The 17654-nt window shown below is 41.4% G+C and overlaps 1 pseudogene; it reads left to right on the top strand.

Moving 5' to 3' along the window:
• The first annotated feature begins 1648 nt into the window (after positions 1-1648).
• Positions 1649-3384, top strand: LOC101093881 (annotated as a pseudogene).
• Positions 3385-17654: the final 14270 nt, after the last annotated feature.

Below are 17654 nucleotides of genomic sequence, written 5' to 3' on the forward strand. Positions count from 1 at the left end.
GGGTACATGTATAATCCTAGTTAGTAATTATTTTCTTTGAGCAAAGCAAAATATAATTTCTTTTACTTTGGTTTACATTATTTTTAATCTGGTAAGAAGCCAATTGTCAGACTTCTAAAGTTGATACTTTGAAGCAACTATCTCTTCTTTCTCATGATACTTTTAAGATTTTTCTTTTTATTCTGGTTCTAAATATTTTTATCATGCTGTGTCTAAGTGTGGTGTTCTTCATATAAATCCTGGTTTGAGTCTGGAGGGTTAATGAATCTGTAAAATATCTTTCACTGGTTTGAGAATATACTTGGCCATTATCTCTTCCAAGTTCTGATATATCTTTTATTGGTTTGAGAACATACTTGGCCATTATCTCTTCCAAGTTCTGATTCAGCCTATTTATCTCATTCCTCTTTGGTGTGTGTGGGGGGGAGGGGGTTTGAACTCATACTATGTATGTCTCTATATCTTTGGTTTCTAACCTTCATTTCTAATTTTTCTATCCTTTTATATCTTAATGTTTCAATCTGAGTATTTTCTACTGATCTGTATTCTAGTTCACAAATTTTCTCTTTAGCTATTTCTTTTTTAACTTTTTTTAATGTTTATTTATTTTTGAGAAAGAGAAACAGAGACAGAGCATGAGCCTGGAAGGGGCAGAGAGAGGCTGACACAGAGTCTGAAGCAGGCTCCAGGCTCAGAGCTGTCAGCACAGAGCCCGATGCGGGGCTCTAAAGAACTATGAGATCATGACCTGAGCTGAAGTCGGACACTCAACTGACTGAGCCACCCAGGCGCCCCTCTCTTTAGCTATTCTTAATCTCCTTTAAAACTCATTCATTCAGTTCCTAATTTTAGCCATTGTACTTGTAACAAGTGACACATGATTCTCTTTACTACTTCTACATTTCTGCTAAAATTCTCATCTTTTATCCTTTAAACATAATAATCTTAATTATTTAAAAGTCTTATGTGTGTTAACGCCAAAATCTGAAATCTTTCTGGGTTTTTCTATTGTTTCTGTTATTTTAATTCATATTGTGGGAACTCCTCAATTTTTAAATTGTGTGTCTGGCAGTATTTATGCAAAACTTTTATAGATAACACTTGAGGTCTAGCATAACATGTCTTCTCTTGAGATATATTTGCTTTTGCAAGGTGTCAGAGGCACAGCACTCAGATCTCACCATAACACAATTTCAGTGACTGAAATGGTCAGAAGTTGAGATGCATACCTACTGTCTATTTAACTCACTCCAGTGGTGCATCCTGGGTGGTCCTAGTAACTAGCCACTGTCCGCATTAGTTCCGCAAGGCATAAACCCACTGCTTGGCACCTAGTCTCTCAGACTTCCTCTTCAAAACTGGCTTGTGTCTCAAGGGAAAAAAGACATTTTCAGTAATGGAATCCCTGGGTCTGTGTGTTTGTCTTGAATTTCTTTAGTAATTCTTTACTAAATCATTAAGTCTCTTCTACCTTCAATTAGATTTTGTTTTTGTTGTTGTTTATCATTTTTTCAATGTTTATTTATTTTTGAGAAAGAGAGAGCTTAAGCAGGGTAAGGGCAGAGAGAGAGGGAGACAGAGAATCCCAAGCAGGCTCCAGCCTCTGAGCTGTCAGCACACAGCCTGATGTGGGTCTCAAACCCATGAACCATGAGATCATGACCTGAGCAGAAATCAAGAGTCGGACACTCAAATGACTGAGCCACCCAGGCATGCCATGTTGTCTATCTTTTCTCAACAGTCTTCAGCAAGAAGTTTAGTTTGACTTACTTAGTCTGCCAGTACAGAAGGTGTAATTCCCCTCGTGAAGCCTGAGGCTCATGCCATTGCACAGAAATGGGAACCTCCCCATGGTCTACTTTCAAGATTTTGTGCTGGAAGGATTTCAGGGTGGCCTGGAGACCCAGGCTCTGCTCTTTGCTGATTTCCTGAACCTGTACATGGTAATTGTGATGGGGAACCTCACTATTATCATGGTCATCACCTTGCATGCCCGCCTGCACTCTTCTTCCTCATCTGTCATTGCCCCCAGTGCCCCGGCCAACTTCTTCTCCCCACCCAAGGTCATCACCTTTGCTGTGCCACCCAGTTATTCTTCATCTCCTTACTGGTCACCACTGAAGGCTTCCTCCTGGGCGTCATGGCCTGTGACCATTTCATGGCCGTCTGCAGCCCCCTGTGCTACCCCATCACCATGTGCCACTCTGCCTACACTCACCTGGTGCTGGGCACCTACTGTGGAGGCTGCCTCAACTCTGTTGTGCAGACCAGCCTCACATTCCGCCTCCCATTCTGCAGCTCCAACTGCATCAACCACTTCTTCTGTGACGTGTCCCCTCTGCTCCAGCTTGCCTGTGGCAGCACAGCCATCAACGAACTTCTCGTTTGGCATCTGTGGGCTCATCGTTGTGGGTGTGACATTTGTAGTCCTCATCTCCTATGGTTACATCACAGTGAGCATCCTGAGGATGCGCTGAGGAGCTGGGAGACGCAAGGTCTTCTCCACCTGTGGCTCCCACATGACTGTAGTGACTCTTTTTGTTGGGACTGTCTTTGTCATGAATGCCCAGCCAGGAGCCATTGAGTCCATGGAGCAGGACAAGGTGGTCTCTGTCTTCTGCACGTTGGTCATCCCAATGCTCAATCCTCTCATCTACAGTCTTCGAAACAAGGATGTGAAGGAGGCCCTGCAGAGGCTGGGCCAGAGACACACGGTCACATGAAGGATGTGCTGGTGGGAGACAGTGTCCTACAGATTGGATGGAGACCTCAGAGAGACACTGAAATGTAAGGACCCCTTCAAACCTCTTCCACTTCCAGAAGGAATTAGATGTGTTAAGAAATTCACTCATTTACGCATTCGATCAATGTTGCTTGAAAGCGTTTAATGGACCACATGTTTACTAAGTCTGAAATGTATAAACAAATAAGGATGTTCTTCACCCCAAACTAAATGTTCAAGGAAGGAGCATAACTTGAATCACATGAATATAGAGCAATCTCTGGGCATCAAGACAGGGGTGGCATCATGGTTCTCTGGGCGATACATGGGATTCAGCAGGAAAGAAGTCAAATGTTTGTGCATCTTGATCAAACTGGGAAGAAAAAAATGTTTGCATCACAGCACCTCCACCCTCCTGTCCTCCAGATGCAGGGCCTTGTTGTCTCTTGTTGGCTAGACACGAGCATTAACTAAAAGGGGCACCTGCCCCCATTTACCTCTCATCAGCCTGTCCTCAACACCATCGCCGGAGATACCTGTTTAAAACAATCATTTAATGCAAGGCCAAGGCGCTCCCTACGGTGGGTTTGGCTGGAGTGGTTCAGGTCTGACTACAGGGCGTCTCTCACAGAGGAGCCAGGTTGCTGGTCTGAGGCAAATGTACTGGTTTCATTCAGGGAAGAAGATCCCTTGAGCTCTGCTTCATGGTACCAAGCAGGGGAGACACTGTCACTAGAAAAGACGACCCAGAGCTCTAGCCAGGACATCTACCTTCCTAGTCACAGGTCTAGAGACATGAAGTACAAACAGATAGATATAATTTTTATCTATCTACGGAAAAATGCTCAAATCACATCCATTCAGGGAGTTCACCACCCAGGTCAAGAAAAGAAACCTACCCAGTTTCCACAACACCCTTCTAGTTAACGCCTATCCTGCCTCTGATGCACAGATTGGTTTTGCCTGCCGTGAACTTCCTATGAATAGAACCACACAGCGTTCCTTCTTTTGTGACTTTTTTTCCCTGCTAATATTCTCTTTGTAGATTAATCCTTGTGACTGTATATAGTAGGAGTTTGTTGATTGTCACTAATGTATAAATTTAATTATATGGAGACACCATTATTTGTCCATCTTACTGCTGATGAACACTTGGGTTGTTTCCAGTTATTGGCTTTTTTAGAAAAATGCTGCTACGAAATTCTTTTACATGTTTTGTTTTTTGTTTTGTTTTGTTTGTTTTGCTGTGAGTGAATTCCTGTGGGGCATTCTTAGTGGACTTGCTCATCTTTTTGGATAACTCAAGTTTTCCAAAAATGTTACAGCAATCTTTGTTCCCAGAAATAGTGCACAAGAGTTCCTGTTGCTGCATATTATCACGAATAAGTCATGTTGTCTGTCTCACCAATTTTAACCATTCTGGTGGGCAAGAAGCCACCATGATATGTGGCCAACGGGCTGACCAGATTACCATATAATTAGCAGCAATCTGGATGTCCTTTTTGGGGAAGTATATATGCTTTGCTCATTTCTTACACTGTATTGTTTTTCTTTTTCATATTGATAGAATTTTTTTTTCTATATTCTGGATAGGAGCCCTTTATCAGTTTTAGGATTTGCAAATATCTTCGCCCTCTTTGTAGCTTCCACATTTGCACTTGTATTGACTAAAAAAATTTTTTTTTGATTATCAGAAGTTCTTAAATTTACTCAGTAAAGTTAATTTACCAACCATTTCCTTCATGGTTACTTTATCCTATGGCATGTTTAAAGAATTATTGCCCATACTAGATCAAAAAGATATTTCTCTATGTTATCTAGTAGAAGTTTTCTTCCTTTGTATTTTATATTAGTATCTATAATCCACATGGAGTTAACTTTTTTGTGGTTTTTGTGATGTAGGGGTTATTTCGGGTTTTTTTTTTTTTCCATATGGTTATCCTACTGACTTTTTTTTTTTTAACGTTAATTTATTTTTGAGACAGAGAGAGACAGAGCATGAACGGGGGAGGGTCAGAGAGAGGGAGACACAGAATCTGAAACAGGCTCCAGGCTCTGAGCTGTCAGCACAGAGCCCAACACAGGGCTCGAACTCACGGACCGCGAGATCATGACCTGAGCCGAAGTTGGCCGCTTAACCGACTGAGCCACCCAGGCACCCCCGTACTGACCTTTTTAATATACATACACATATACGTTTTTCCCCCACTATGTAGTGTCACCTTTGTCATAAACCAAGTATCCCTATATACATAAGTTGGTGTGTTTCTAGAGTCTTATTCTGTCTCGTCATGCTATTTATCTATTCTTGTCCTATTTTATAATGTATTGTTTCATGTTTAAAAAGTAAAATATCATAAGCTCTTCAATATATATGAATATAACAAATGATGTGCAATATCTTTAGAAATATAATTTTAAATGCTATTGAAATATAGAAAAGAACTGAGTAGGGTGCCTGGGTGGCTCAGTCGGTTGAGCATCCAACTTCAGCTCAGGTCATGATCTCACTCCATGAGTTCAAGCCCCACATCAGGCTCACTGCTGTCACTTTGGATCCTCTGGCCCCCTCACTCTCTTCCCCTCCCCCACTCACACTCTCTCTCTCAAAAATAGATATTAAAAAAAAAAAAAGAACTGAGTAAATGGAGAACTATACTATGTTCATGGATAAGAAGTTTTAACATAAGTATTCTTATGCAATATAGCCAATACACTCAATGCTGTCTTAATCCTAACATGATTTTTTTTTTATAGTACTGGACAAGTGATTTAAAATTTCTACATGGAAACTAACTATAAGAATAACCAAACCTACATGAAAAATTAGAGCAAAGAGAAGGAATATGTCTTTCTTACCTAGAACTCTCCCACAATCAAGAGCACACCAGGTTGAATCATAAATGCACCCTAGGCAGAGGCCCTGACATTTCTGGCTCTCAGTCCATTAACCTTTTCCATGCTCTCCCTGCCCACCATGGCTTCTCTGCAAATAACTGTTCCAGCCTCAGACCAAGCAGTTTATCAGAGCCCCTGGAAAGGGCTTCTAACTGTGCCTCAGCCTCAGGCTCAGGAAGGGTGATCCTTATGGTGAGGCTAATAAGACCAAACCCAGAGAAGTCTGGCCATGTTGGCACTCTCTCTGGACAATCGCGGTCCCTCCCTTGTCCCAGGAAGCCAGTGCTCCTCTTGTAACAAGTCTGCAACAGTGCCTAGAATGAACCTCCTTCCTAGCTTGCTGGCTACACCTCATCTTGTTTCCCTCTGCCCTACCCCCCCCCCACCCCCACAGTCCCTGCATCCAACTCCAGGACAAATCTACATACTTTTCTGCATGTCTTCTCCCCACCGTGGATACTCCTAGCAATGCATCTCCCATGTTACATGAATGGTAACTGTGTGTGTGTGTGTGTGTGTGTGTGTGTGTGTGTGTGTGTGTGTGTGTATGCACATGCACTTTCCTCAAGGACTGAGATCACATCTCAGTTGTCTCTGTAGCCCTGTTCCTGGCACCTGGTGGATGCTGAAGGTTGGCCGAACTGAAATGAGTTACCCAAACTGCCTCGCCATCAGCAGAGTAGGTCATCATGAATTTGGTAAAAACGTGGGGCCATCAGGCACTTCCATCTTTACCTCCTTCCTCTATCTTCCTGGGATGAATCATCCCTAACCTGCTCAAGACTCAACCCTATGCTGGGTGTGGGCTCCTTCAGGACTCCCTGCCAACAAGCATTGTCCCTCTACTTAATTTTGACCTTTCTTCCTTCCTGATTCATTCTCTTCAGGCTTCAAAGGTGTGCAAAGACCTCTCGTCCCTCCCTTTAGCCCAGACATCTCTGTGGCCTGCTTATATCTCTCACTCACTCCCCATGAACGTTTTTTAAACTCATACTCTGCACTCACTGTCTCTGCCTGTGCTGTCCTCCATCCCTTTGCAATCATGCCTCTGCACCCAGCACTGCATCTAATTGCTGGCAATGGTCTCTCCAAGTCTGATGGACACTTTCTGGTCCTTATCAGTGATGGCTCAAGTGTAACCCTTTTCTTCTTTGAAAGCTCCTCTTCCTTTAATGTCTAGGACATGTGGCAACCTCTGTTCTTTCCAAATGCCTCAGATCATTCCTACCCAGACACTTGTGTTGGGCCCTGTCTTTCATTCCATTTAAATGCTGGCGCCCCCAGGGAGCTGCTCTTGCCCCTCTCTCCAGGGTCCACCACCTCAGAGGTCACTGTCTCCATAGGAGACAATCTCATCCCATCTCATCTATCCACACCCATAATGCACAAATACTACCTCAACAGCTCAGTGATTCTCACATATGAAAACTGCCATGAAACTATCACCCAGGTCAAGACTGAAACGTTCTCAGAACCAAAGGGGCTAATTTCTGCCTTTCCCCAGTTAATGCTCTGCTCCTAGGATGACAGCCGTTCTGATCTCTAATTACATAATTTTCTCTGCTTTTGAACCTCATAAAAATGGAATTAAACACTGTGTCCTCTTTTGCCTGGCTTGTTTGGCTCAGCACAATGCCATGAAAGTCCTTCATGCTGTAGCACGTCCCAAAGGTTCACTCTTTCCCACTGCTGCACGGTACTCTATCACATAAACACACAACCTACTTATCCTCTCTACTGTTGATGACCACTTGAGCTGTTCCCTTTGGGGCTATCACAATTCAAACTGCCATGAACAACCTTTTGCATGCCTTTTGATGGTCATAAGCACTCATGTGTGTTGCAACTATGCCAGTGAACTAAAGTTTCTGGGTCACTGGGGCCTGTTTAATGTTAGTAGATAATGTCAGTTATATGGAAAATTTCAAAGAATCTACGAAATATCCCATAGACCAATAAATAAGTTTAGCAAAGTCTCAGGATACATAGCCAGAATACAAAATCAATCATATTTGTATAGATTAGTAATCAACAGTTGGAATTTGAAATTTTAAAAGTACAATAGCTTCACATTTTACAACAGTGTCAGCAGTATCACAGAAATGAAATGCTTCAGTATAAACATAACAAAATAAGCACAAGATATATTTGTGTAAAATTATAAAGACTGATTTAAAAAATTAAAGAAAGCCTAAATAAAGGGAGACATAAATTGTGTTCATGGAATACCCTATACTGTTAAGATATCCCTTCACCCGAATTTGATCTGTAGATTCAGTACAAACCTGATCAAAATCCCAATAGGTTTTTTAAAGATATTGATGAACTAATTCTAAAATTTACATAGAAAGGCAAATAGTCCTATTAGTTATCTATTGTTGATTAATAAATTATCCCAAAACATAGAGGCTAAAAAACCAAACATTTATCACGTCAGTTTCTGTGGGCCAGAAATGTAGACACAGCTTAGCAGGCTGTCCACACTCAAGGTCTCCCTTGAGACAGCAAAGTGTCAGCCTGGGCTACAGTCACCTAAAGGCTCAAGATCACTCAAGTGTCCATGGACAGGCCTCAAAAGACCTTCTCCCAAGCTCCCTCATGCAACTTGGCCCCAGGACTGACCAATGACACTGCAGCTGACTTCCTCCAGACAGGCAGTGAGAGACGGGGGCCTGACATCCCATCGTTTTTTCTGTATTCATTTGGTCAATTTCTCTCCCACATGAAAGATACACTCATTCCATCCCAAGGTTCGCCCAAATCTTATCTCATGACTACACCTCTTCAAAGTCTAAGATCTCATCACTTATATTAGGCCCACGCGGGGACACAGTTCCTCAGGAGCAGTTCCTCAATTATGGCTCAATGAGTACAATTTTTCTCAACCTGGGATTGGTGAACCTAAAGAGAGAGGTTATTTGAATCCATACATTCCCAACATGCAATGGTGGGACATGCATGGAACAGCTTCTGTAAATGCTCCCGTTCAGGAAACAGAGAAGTGGGGACAGAGAGGGGCCACTGGACCATAGCAATTTTGAAATCCAGCTGGGAAATGCTCTAAGTTCCTTAACTATGTCTGATGGCCCAGGAATAATGCTCAGGGGCCTTTGGCTCTGCCCTCTGGGCCATCTTTCTTTTTGCATGAATGGTATAAAATGCTTTTAGCTAAGTATTTCTCTGACCCTGATTTTTGCCAGGACAATTCTGGAAGCCCAAAGACTCCTCTCCATTCTTGTTTATCACTGTCCTCCTCTTAGCTGGCTGGTGGTGCTGTTGCATGTTGAACTCTTAAGAACATGGAGGTCTCCTGCAAATCTTGAGGCTCTCTGACGTCATTCCTTCATGCTTTGGTCTCCTGCTGAGACTGGTAAGGACAAGGTCCTTAGCTTTCTGCTGGTGCTATGTGAGTAAAAGCACCTTTGAGGCACATCCTTACTCTCTTCCAAAGGCTTTATATGACTTTAGATCCTTATAAGGTCTTAACAAAGGAGTTCACAGTCACACCCGTGGTTTGATTTCTGTATTTAGTTTTCCTGGAAGTGCCCTGGATTTGAGCCTTTCTCAGAGGCCATTTCCTAATTTTAACATCACTTGTCATCTGGAGAGGCTGAAAAATTTTAAAACATGATTTCCTGGCTCCTTTCTGTTTAAGGGTACTTCATTTTATTAAATGTTGATCCTCTTGAATTTTACTATAAGCAGCAAGGAGACAATCTCCTTAGCTAGGTTTCCCAATCCATTCAGGATAACTTCTACTTTCCTTATTACCGCAAGCAACGACAAACTTTTCTGCCACTACCTAACTAGCGTCCCCCTTTTTTCTGTAAGCCCTAAGCAGAGACTATGAGCTTCCTGAAGGCATTCTAGACTTTCACAAACACTATCCTCAAAGCCCACGGCCTGGTGCCAACGCCACTTCCACAGTTTACCATTTTTTATGTACTTCCAGGTACAAAGTCTATTCTAATTATCCATCGATGCATAACAAATTATCCCCAAATCTAGCAGCTTCCAACAAAAAACATATATTATCTCACAAAGTTACTGAGGGTCTGTAATCTGGGAACAGCTTAGCTGAAGTAAAGCTGATTCTTTCTCAGAGTTACTCATGAGAATGCAGTCAGCTGAAAGATCTGCTTCTAAGCTCACCCACATGATTGCTGACAGATGTCAGTTACTCACTGGATAACTCACATCCTTGTCAAGTGGATCTCATTTTACAGTGTCTAAGCATCCTTACAATATGCAGGCTGTCTTACCTGAGAAAATAATGAGAGACATAGAGAAGGGGATGAAGAGGAAGAGAGAAACAGAGAGAGGAAATGAGAAGCCAGGCTTTATATAACTAACTGAATAGCGACAGAAACATACCATTGCTTCTGCCATACTACTCGTTAGAAGGAAGTAACTAAGTTAAACCTAGCCCCAGAAAGGGGATTATACAATGGTGTTAACACCGGGGGGCAGAGATCATTGGGGTCCACTTGGAGGTTGTCTACCCATAATACAAGTCACAGACTGGAAGAAAATATTTGCATGTTATATACATATATATATATATATATATATATATATATATATATATATATACACATACATGTGGGTGTGGGTGTGGGTGTGTATACACATACACACACACATACTCTCACTAGACTAGCTAAAATGTAAAAGTCTGATCGTAAGGGCAATGGAGCGCTCATATATTTCTAGTAAGAATATGAAATGATACACCTTCTTTGGGAAGCAATTTAATAATTTATTAAAAAGTAAAACATACGCCAACCATATGACCTCGCCAATCCGTTCCTTGATGCTGACCCAAGTGAGATGGTAGCATACGGCCATACAAAGACCGGTGCATGAATGTTTATAGCGCCCAAATTTGTCATGGCCCAAGAATGGAAGTGGCTCAAAGACCTCAACAGATCGATGCATACACGGACTGTGGCAAACACAATGTGTGAGTACTCAGCAATAAAAATCACCAAACTATTGATACACCCAACAGCAGGCATGGGTGAATTTAAAAAAACAGACAAAGAAACGAGCGTGTACTACACGATTCAATGTATATGAAGGTCTAGCAAATACAACATAATCTATATGAAAAGAGGTCAGTGGTTGCCTGAGGAAAGGAGTGAGAGGGAGGGAATAAAACCAGGCACGGAGACTTGAGGTTTCTCCAGCATGGGCTCGTAAGTCCCCACTCCATCCTACCAGTAAGTGGAAGCCTGAACAGACTGAGAAATCAACTCTTCTTAGATCCACAAGAGAGTGAGGTCAGGCAGTAAACCACCGCTCCCAACATCAAAGACACAGGAAAACACTGAGAATCACAACTTACTAGAGCAGAAACTCTGAGCTGAAACCTTGGTGGGACCAGCGCCAGCTCAGAAAACCTGAGCCACAGCTGATGAGCTGCTGGAGGCTCAGTGTGGATGAGCCTGAGAAAAAAAAACCTCTAGGGGGACCCAGCCGTCAGGGGCCCCCACACTCTGGGGCGTTTTCCTCCCGGAGCTCTACCAGGTTCTCACACAAATACTGGAGAAACTCCCTTCACTCCTCTGACGGCAGGAGGGGGCAAGGAGCCATTTTGAAACATGCCAGAACATTCTGCACTTCTCAGCAAGGTTTTCCCTCAGGAGAAGACTATTTAACTATTTCACCAGAGTGCAACCTGGTGGGGAACTATCAGAACATGACTGACCTGGTGGGAGGGAGACACCCCGCTGTGGCCCATTCTGGCCCCACTGTGCCACGCGGGGCTGGGTGTGGAATGAAATGACAGCTGAGACGCGCTGTGCAGGCTGGAGTCCGGAGGCTCAGGCTCACTGCAAGACCAGCTGAGATCACAGGACTGGGAGTGCCTCCCCTCCCCCTACCTCCCCCCCAGATCACCAGAGGCCTGTTTACAGCAGCTCCTCTAACTCAGTACACCATGTCTGAGAAAAATTACAAGGCATACTGAAACCATAAAAACAGATTTTTTAAAAAGACAGCAAGCATTAGAACCACATCCAGGTACGACAGAGTTGGCAGAATTGCACGACCAGGAATTTAAAACAACTCCGAGTAATACGGTAAGGGCTGTAATGGATAATGTAGACAGCATCCAAAACCAGATGGGCAAAGGTAGACAGAGAAATAGAAATTCTAAGGAATGGCCCAAAGGAAATGTTAGACATAAAAAACACTAATAGAAATGAAGGATGCCTGTGATGGGCTTATTAGGAGCGGGACAGGGCCGAGTGGAGCACCTGTGAGCTTGAAAGCATGACAACAGCAGCTTCCAAAACTGAAAAGCAAAGAAAAAAAACTGGCAAAAAATCCCCCAGAATATCCAAGAACTGTGAGACACCTACGAAAGCTGTAATGTGTGTGTAATGGAACACCTGAAGGGGACGGGAGAGAGAAAGGAACAGAAGAAATACTTGAAAAACCAATAATGACTGACAGTTTTCCCTAAATGACTGTCAGACACTGTCTTCGTTCTGCTGCTATAACAAAAGTATAGTAGACTGCGGAGGTTAAACAGTAAATGTTTGCTTTTTTCACAGTTCTAGAGTCTGGAAAGTCCAAGATCCAATGTCCGGTGAGGACATTCTTCCTGCCTTGCAGACGACCACCTTTTCACTGTCCTCAGATGGCTGACAGGGAGAGGAGGCAAGCTCTCCTGGGTCCCTTCCTGTAAGGGCACCTGTTCCATAATGAGGTCCCAAAGTACAATCTCTAAATACCGTCACACTAGAGATTAGGGATTCAATATATTAACTGGGGAGGGGACACAAACACTGAGTTCGTAGGAAACACCAACGACAGATCCAGGGAGGTCAGAGAATGACACGTGTATTAAATACTGAAAAACAAAGGAAAAACAGAACCAAAAAAACTACACCTAAGTACATCATATTCAGAATCAAAATAAAGAAAAAATCCTGAAAGAAGCCAGAGGGGAAAGTGAGCACCTTATCTACAGAGGAGCAAAGACAAGAATTACAACCAACTTCTCAAAAAAGCATGCGAGCAAGAAGAGAGTACTTAAAATGTTGACAGCAAAACCCACCAACCCAGAATTCTGTACCCTGTGAAATCATCCTCCAAAAGTGAAGGAGAGAGGAGCCCGGGTGGCTTTGTCAGTGAAGCGTCCGACTTTGGCTCAGGTCATGATCTCACGGTTGGTAAGTTCAAGCTCTGCATCAGGCTCTGTGCTGAAAGCTCACAGCCTGGAGCCTGCTTCAGATTCTGTGTCTCTCCGACTCTCCCCCATTCATGCTCTGTCTCTCTTTCTCTCTCAAAAAAAAAAAAAAAAAAAAAAAAGGAGAATAAAGACTTTCTCAGACAAAAATTTAACGAATCTTTTGCCAGTAGACCTGCCTTATTCAAGACGTGTCCAAAGGAATTTTTTAGAGAGAAGAAAAATGATGTAGGTCAGAAACTCAGACCTGCATTTAAAAAAAAAAAATACGGTTGTGGGGCGCCCGGGTGGCTCAGTCAGTTAAGCGTCCGACTTTGGCTCAGGTCATGATCTCACGGTTCGTGACTTCGAGCCCCGAAACGGGCTCTCTGCTGAGACAGCTCAGAGCCTGGAGCCTGCTTCAGATTCTGTGTCTTTCTCTCCCTCTGCCCCTCCCCTGCTTGTGCTCTGTCTCTCTCTCTCTCTCAAAAATAATGAAAAACATTTAAAAAAATACTGTTGAAAAAGAAAGAAGTAAAGGGAAAATAAAAACTTTCATTTTTCTATTTCCTAATTGAGCTAACGTAACTTTTTTTTCAAAATAATGACAGTGACAAAGTCTTCAATTGTGTACGTCTATACACCCACATACATGTTTAGTCATTCTTTCACTTACAGATGAGTGAACTAAGTAGCAGCACTGGTATGAAAGATGGGAGGAGCAAGTAGGCTCGTGTCGTTCTGACAGTCTTCAGCACTCAGTACCCGTGAAGCAGTAGGTGAAAGTAAACTTTGTTTAGCTGCAAACATGTAGTGAAGACCCTAGAGCAACTACTAAAAAAAAAAAAAAAAAAAAAAGTAAAAAAAAATATATATAATTGTTATGCTAAGAAAAGATAAAATGAAATCAAATGAAATGCTCAGTTAAAGCCACAAAAGGCAGAAAAAGTGGGAGACAAAAATAGGAACAAAGAACAAGGGGAACAGTAGAAAACAAATATGGTAGATACTCGTCCAACCAGATCAATAATCACTTTGAATGTCAACGGTCTAAACGCACCAATTAAATGGTATAGACTGTCAGAATGAATCAAAAAAAAAACAAAACCCAATTGTATGTTGCCTATAAAAATCTCACTGAAAATATAGATTGGGGCACCGGGGTGTCTCAGTTGATTAAGCGTACAAATTTTGATTTTGGCTCAACCATGATCTCATGGTTGTGAGATCGAGCCCCATATCAGTCTCAGGAAACAAACAACGGAGCATCAGACTGTATGAGGGAAAAGTTGGTAGAACTTCCAGGAGAAATAGATAAATCCATTATTATTATAGTTGGAGACTTTAACACCCCTCTTTCAAAAATGGACAGATCCAACTAGCAGAAAATTAGTAAGGACATGGTCGAACTCAACAAGACTATCAACCAATTGGACATAATGGACATCTATGGATTACTTCCCCCAACAACAGTAAAAGGCACGTAATTCACAAACTTGCTTGGAACATTCACCAAGAGAGACTACATTCTGGTCTATAAAACACATCTTAATAAATTTAAAATAATAGAAATCATACAATGTCTCCTCTCAGATCCCAACAGAACAAATGAGAAATCAATAACAGAAAGATAGCTAGAAAATCCCCAAATACACAGATACTAAACACACTTCTAAATAACACAAGGGTCAAAGAAAAAATCTCAAAAGAAATTTAAGTATGTTTTGGAACTAAGTGAAAATAAAAACACAACTCATCAGAACTTGTGGGGTGCAGTAAAAGCAGTGCTCAGGGGAAATGACAGCACTACATTCACATGTCAGGATATGAGAAGCTCTGCAGTCAATTATCTGAGGTTCCATCCTAGAAAAACAGAGCTAATGAAATCCAAAGGAAGCAGGAGGGAAAAAAGAATAAAAATTGAAGTGGAAATTAATTAAAAACAGAAAAACAAGAGAGAAAAATCAATGAAATCAAACGGTGTCACTTTAAAAAGATCAATACAATTGATAAACCGTTAGCCAGACTAAGAAAAACAGAAAGGAGAAAATATTAGTATCAGAAATGACAAAGAGGACACGACTACAGATCCATGAACATTACAAGGATAATGAAAGAAAACTAAAAGAATAATTTGGTAACCTAATGAAATATACAATCCTGGAATTAAATCTGGACATGCCTATATCTTTTAAAGAAATTAAAAGCAATAACTGATAACCCTCCAAAACAGAAAGCACCAAACTCAGATGAGTTCGCTGATGAATAAATCGTAGCAATTATCTATAATCTCTCTCAGATAATAGAAGCAGACATATACTTCCTAACTCACCTATGAGGCCAGAATTGCCCTAATACCAAAACCAGATGAAGACATCACAAGAAAAGTCCAGACCAATTTCTCTCACGAACAAAGACACAAAATCCTCAACAAAATATTAGCAAACTGATTCAATAACGTACAAAAAATAATTATGCACCATGACCGAGTGGGATTTATCCCAGGTATGGAAGGCTAATTAAACATTTTAAGTCAAATAATATAACCCATCACACAACAGTCTAAAGAATAAAAATCATGTGACCACATTTTTCTACATGATAAAAGCATTTGTCATAATCAAACATCCATTTATGATAAAAACCATCCATAAATTAGGGATGACAGGAACTTCCTCAACCTGATAGAGAACATCTACAAGAAACTTAGAGCTGACATCATACCTAATGGTGTGTGAAATGTGAAACCTTCACACCTGGATCAGGAGCAAGACAAGGATGTCTCCCCTCAACATTCCTTTTCAAAATCATACTGAAAGTCCTAGCTATTCAATAAAGTGGGAAGAAAAAAGGAAACAGAAGGCATCCTGATTGGGAAGGAAGAAATAAAACTTTGTTCACAGATGACAATCATCTGTAGAAAATCCAAAAGAAACAACAACAACAACAAAAACCTCTTGGAACCAATAAGCAGTTACAGCCAGGTTGCAGGATACAAGATTAACATTTAAAAGAAAATCTCTTTCCTACATGCCAGCAATAAACAAGGGGAAAAAATAAACAAGTGGAATTTAAAAATGAAAACAAAATACTGTTGGGTGCCTGGGTGGGTCAGTTAAGCGTCCGACTTTGGTTCAGGGCATGATCTCATGGTTCGTGAGTTTGAGTCCTGCGTCGGGCTCTGTGCTGACAGCTGGGAGCCTGGAGCCTACTTTGGATTCTGTGTTTCCCTCTCTCTCTTCCCCTCCCCCTGCTCATGCTCTCTTTCTCTTTGTCTCAAAAATAAACATTAAAAAAAAAGAAATCAAAACACTGTTTATATTATAACTGCTTAAATTATCACCCCCCAAAATGAAATGCTCAGACATGTCTAACAAAATATGTACAAAATCTATATGAGGAAAACTACAAAATTCTGATGAAAGAAAACAAAGGAGAACTAGATAGAGGGATATTCCATGTTCATGGATAGGAAGACTCACTATTGTCGAGATGTCAGTTTTTTCCAACTTGATCTAAAGGTTCAATACAAATCCAATCAAAATCACAGTTAGTTATTTTGTGGATATTAACAAACTGACTCTAAATTTTCTACAGAGAGCTAAAAGACTCAGAGGAGACAACAAAATATCAGAGAAGCAAAATAAAGTTGGAGGACTGATACTACCTGACTTCAAGACTTACTATACAGCAACAGTGATCACGACAAAATAGTCTGATTATTTGATCCTACTTTCAATTGATTTCTATCAATTGCTGAACAAACTAGATATCCATATGAAAATATAAAATGATCCTTAACTCTGGCCTGTACCATGCATAAATGTTAATTTGAAATGGATCATAGACGTAGAACAATATAATTTCTAGAGAAAAAAACATAGAAGATCTTCACAAACTTGTAGTAGGCCAAAACTGCAAGACCCCAAAATACTAATTGAATAAAAGAAAGAAAAAAAATAGACTCCATCAAAATTTAAAGCTTCTGCTCCTCCAAAAGACACCGTCAAGAAAACGCAAGGGCAAGCCACAGGGGGTGGGGAGATATTTTTATCATACATATCTGGCAAAAGACTTGTAGACGTGTATGCAAACTATATCAGGAATTCTCAGAAATCAGTAACAAGACAATACACACTCTCCAAAAAAGGGGGGCCAAACATTTTGATAGAGCCTGCACCAAAGAAGATATACGAATGGCCAATAAACAAGTAAGATGTTCAAAACTGTAAGTCACCATGGAAACAGCAATGAAGTCCACAATGTGATACTTACTACGACAGTTCGCTTGAGTAGCTAGAAGGAAAATTCTGATGGTATCAAAGGCTGGAGAACTGTGGAATCGCTGGAACTTGTTTATTACCCCTGGAGACGCACACTTACACCCCCACCTTGGAAAAGCATTCGCCAGATTCTCGTAAGGCCAAACATGCATTTCTGACAGGACCCTGCACTTCTACTCCCAAATATTTAATAAAGAGAAATGGAAACACGTCTGCAAAAGACTTGCACGTAATGCCAACACCAACTGTATTCATAGCGTCTAAAAACTGCACACGATCCAAATGTCTGCCACAGACGCGTGGTTAAAGAACTACGGTATATCCATTCAGTGGCACGGTGAATAGCAAGCAATAAAGAAGAATGAGCTACGACACACACGTCAGCACGGATGAATCTCCTCATCACCTCAGCAAAATATGCTGGATCCAAGAGTGTGACTGTGTTTGTACGAGATGTGGAATGGCACAGCTTTGCTGTATTTACAGAAAGCAGGTCAGACATTGCGGGTGGAGGGGTTTGACTCCGAGGAGTAGGAGGGAATGTTTTGGGTTTGGGGATGATGGAAATGCCCTG

This window comes from Felis catus, chromosome C1, assembly GCF_018350175.1.
Source record: "Felis catus isolate Fca126 chromosome C1, F.catus_Fca126_mat1.0, whole genome shotgun sequence".
In the NCBI taxonomy this organism is placed as follows: domain Eukaryota; kingdom Metazoa; phylum Chordata; class Mammalia; order Carnivora; family Felidae; genus Felis; species Felis catus.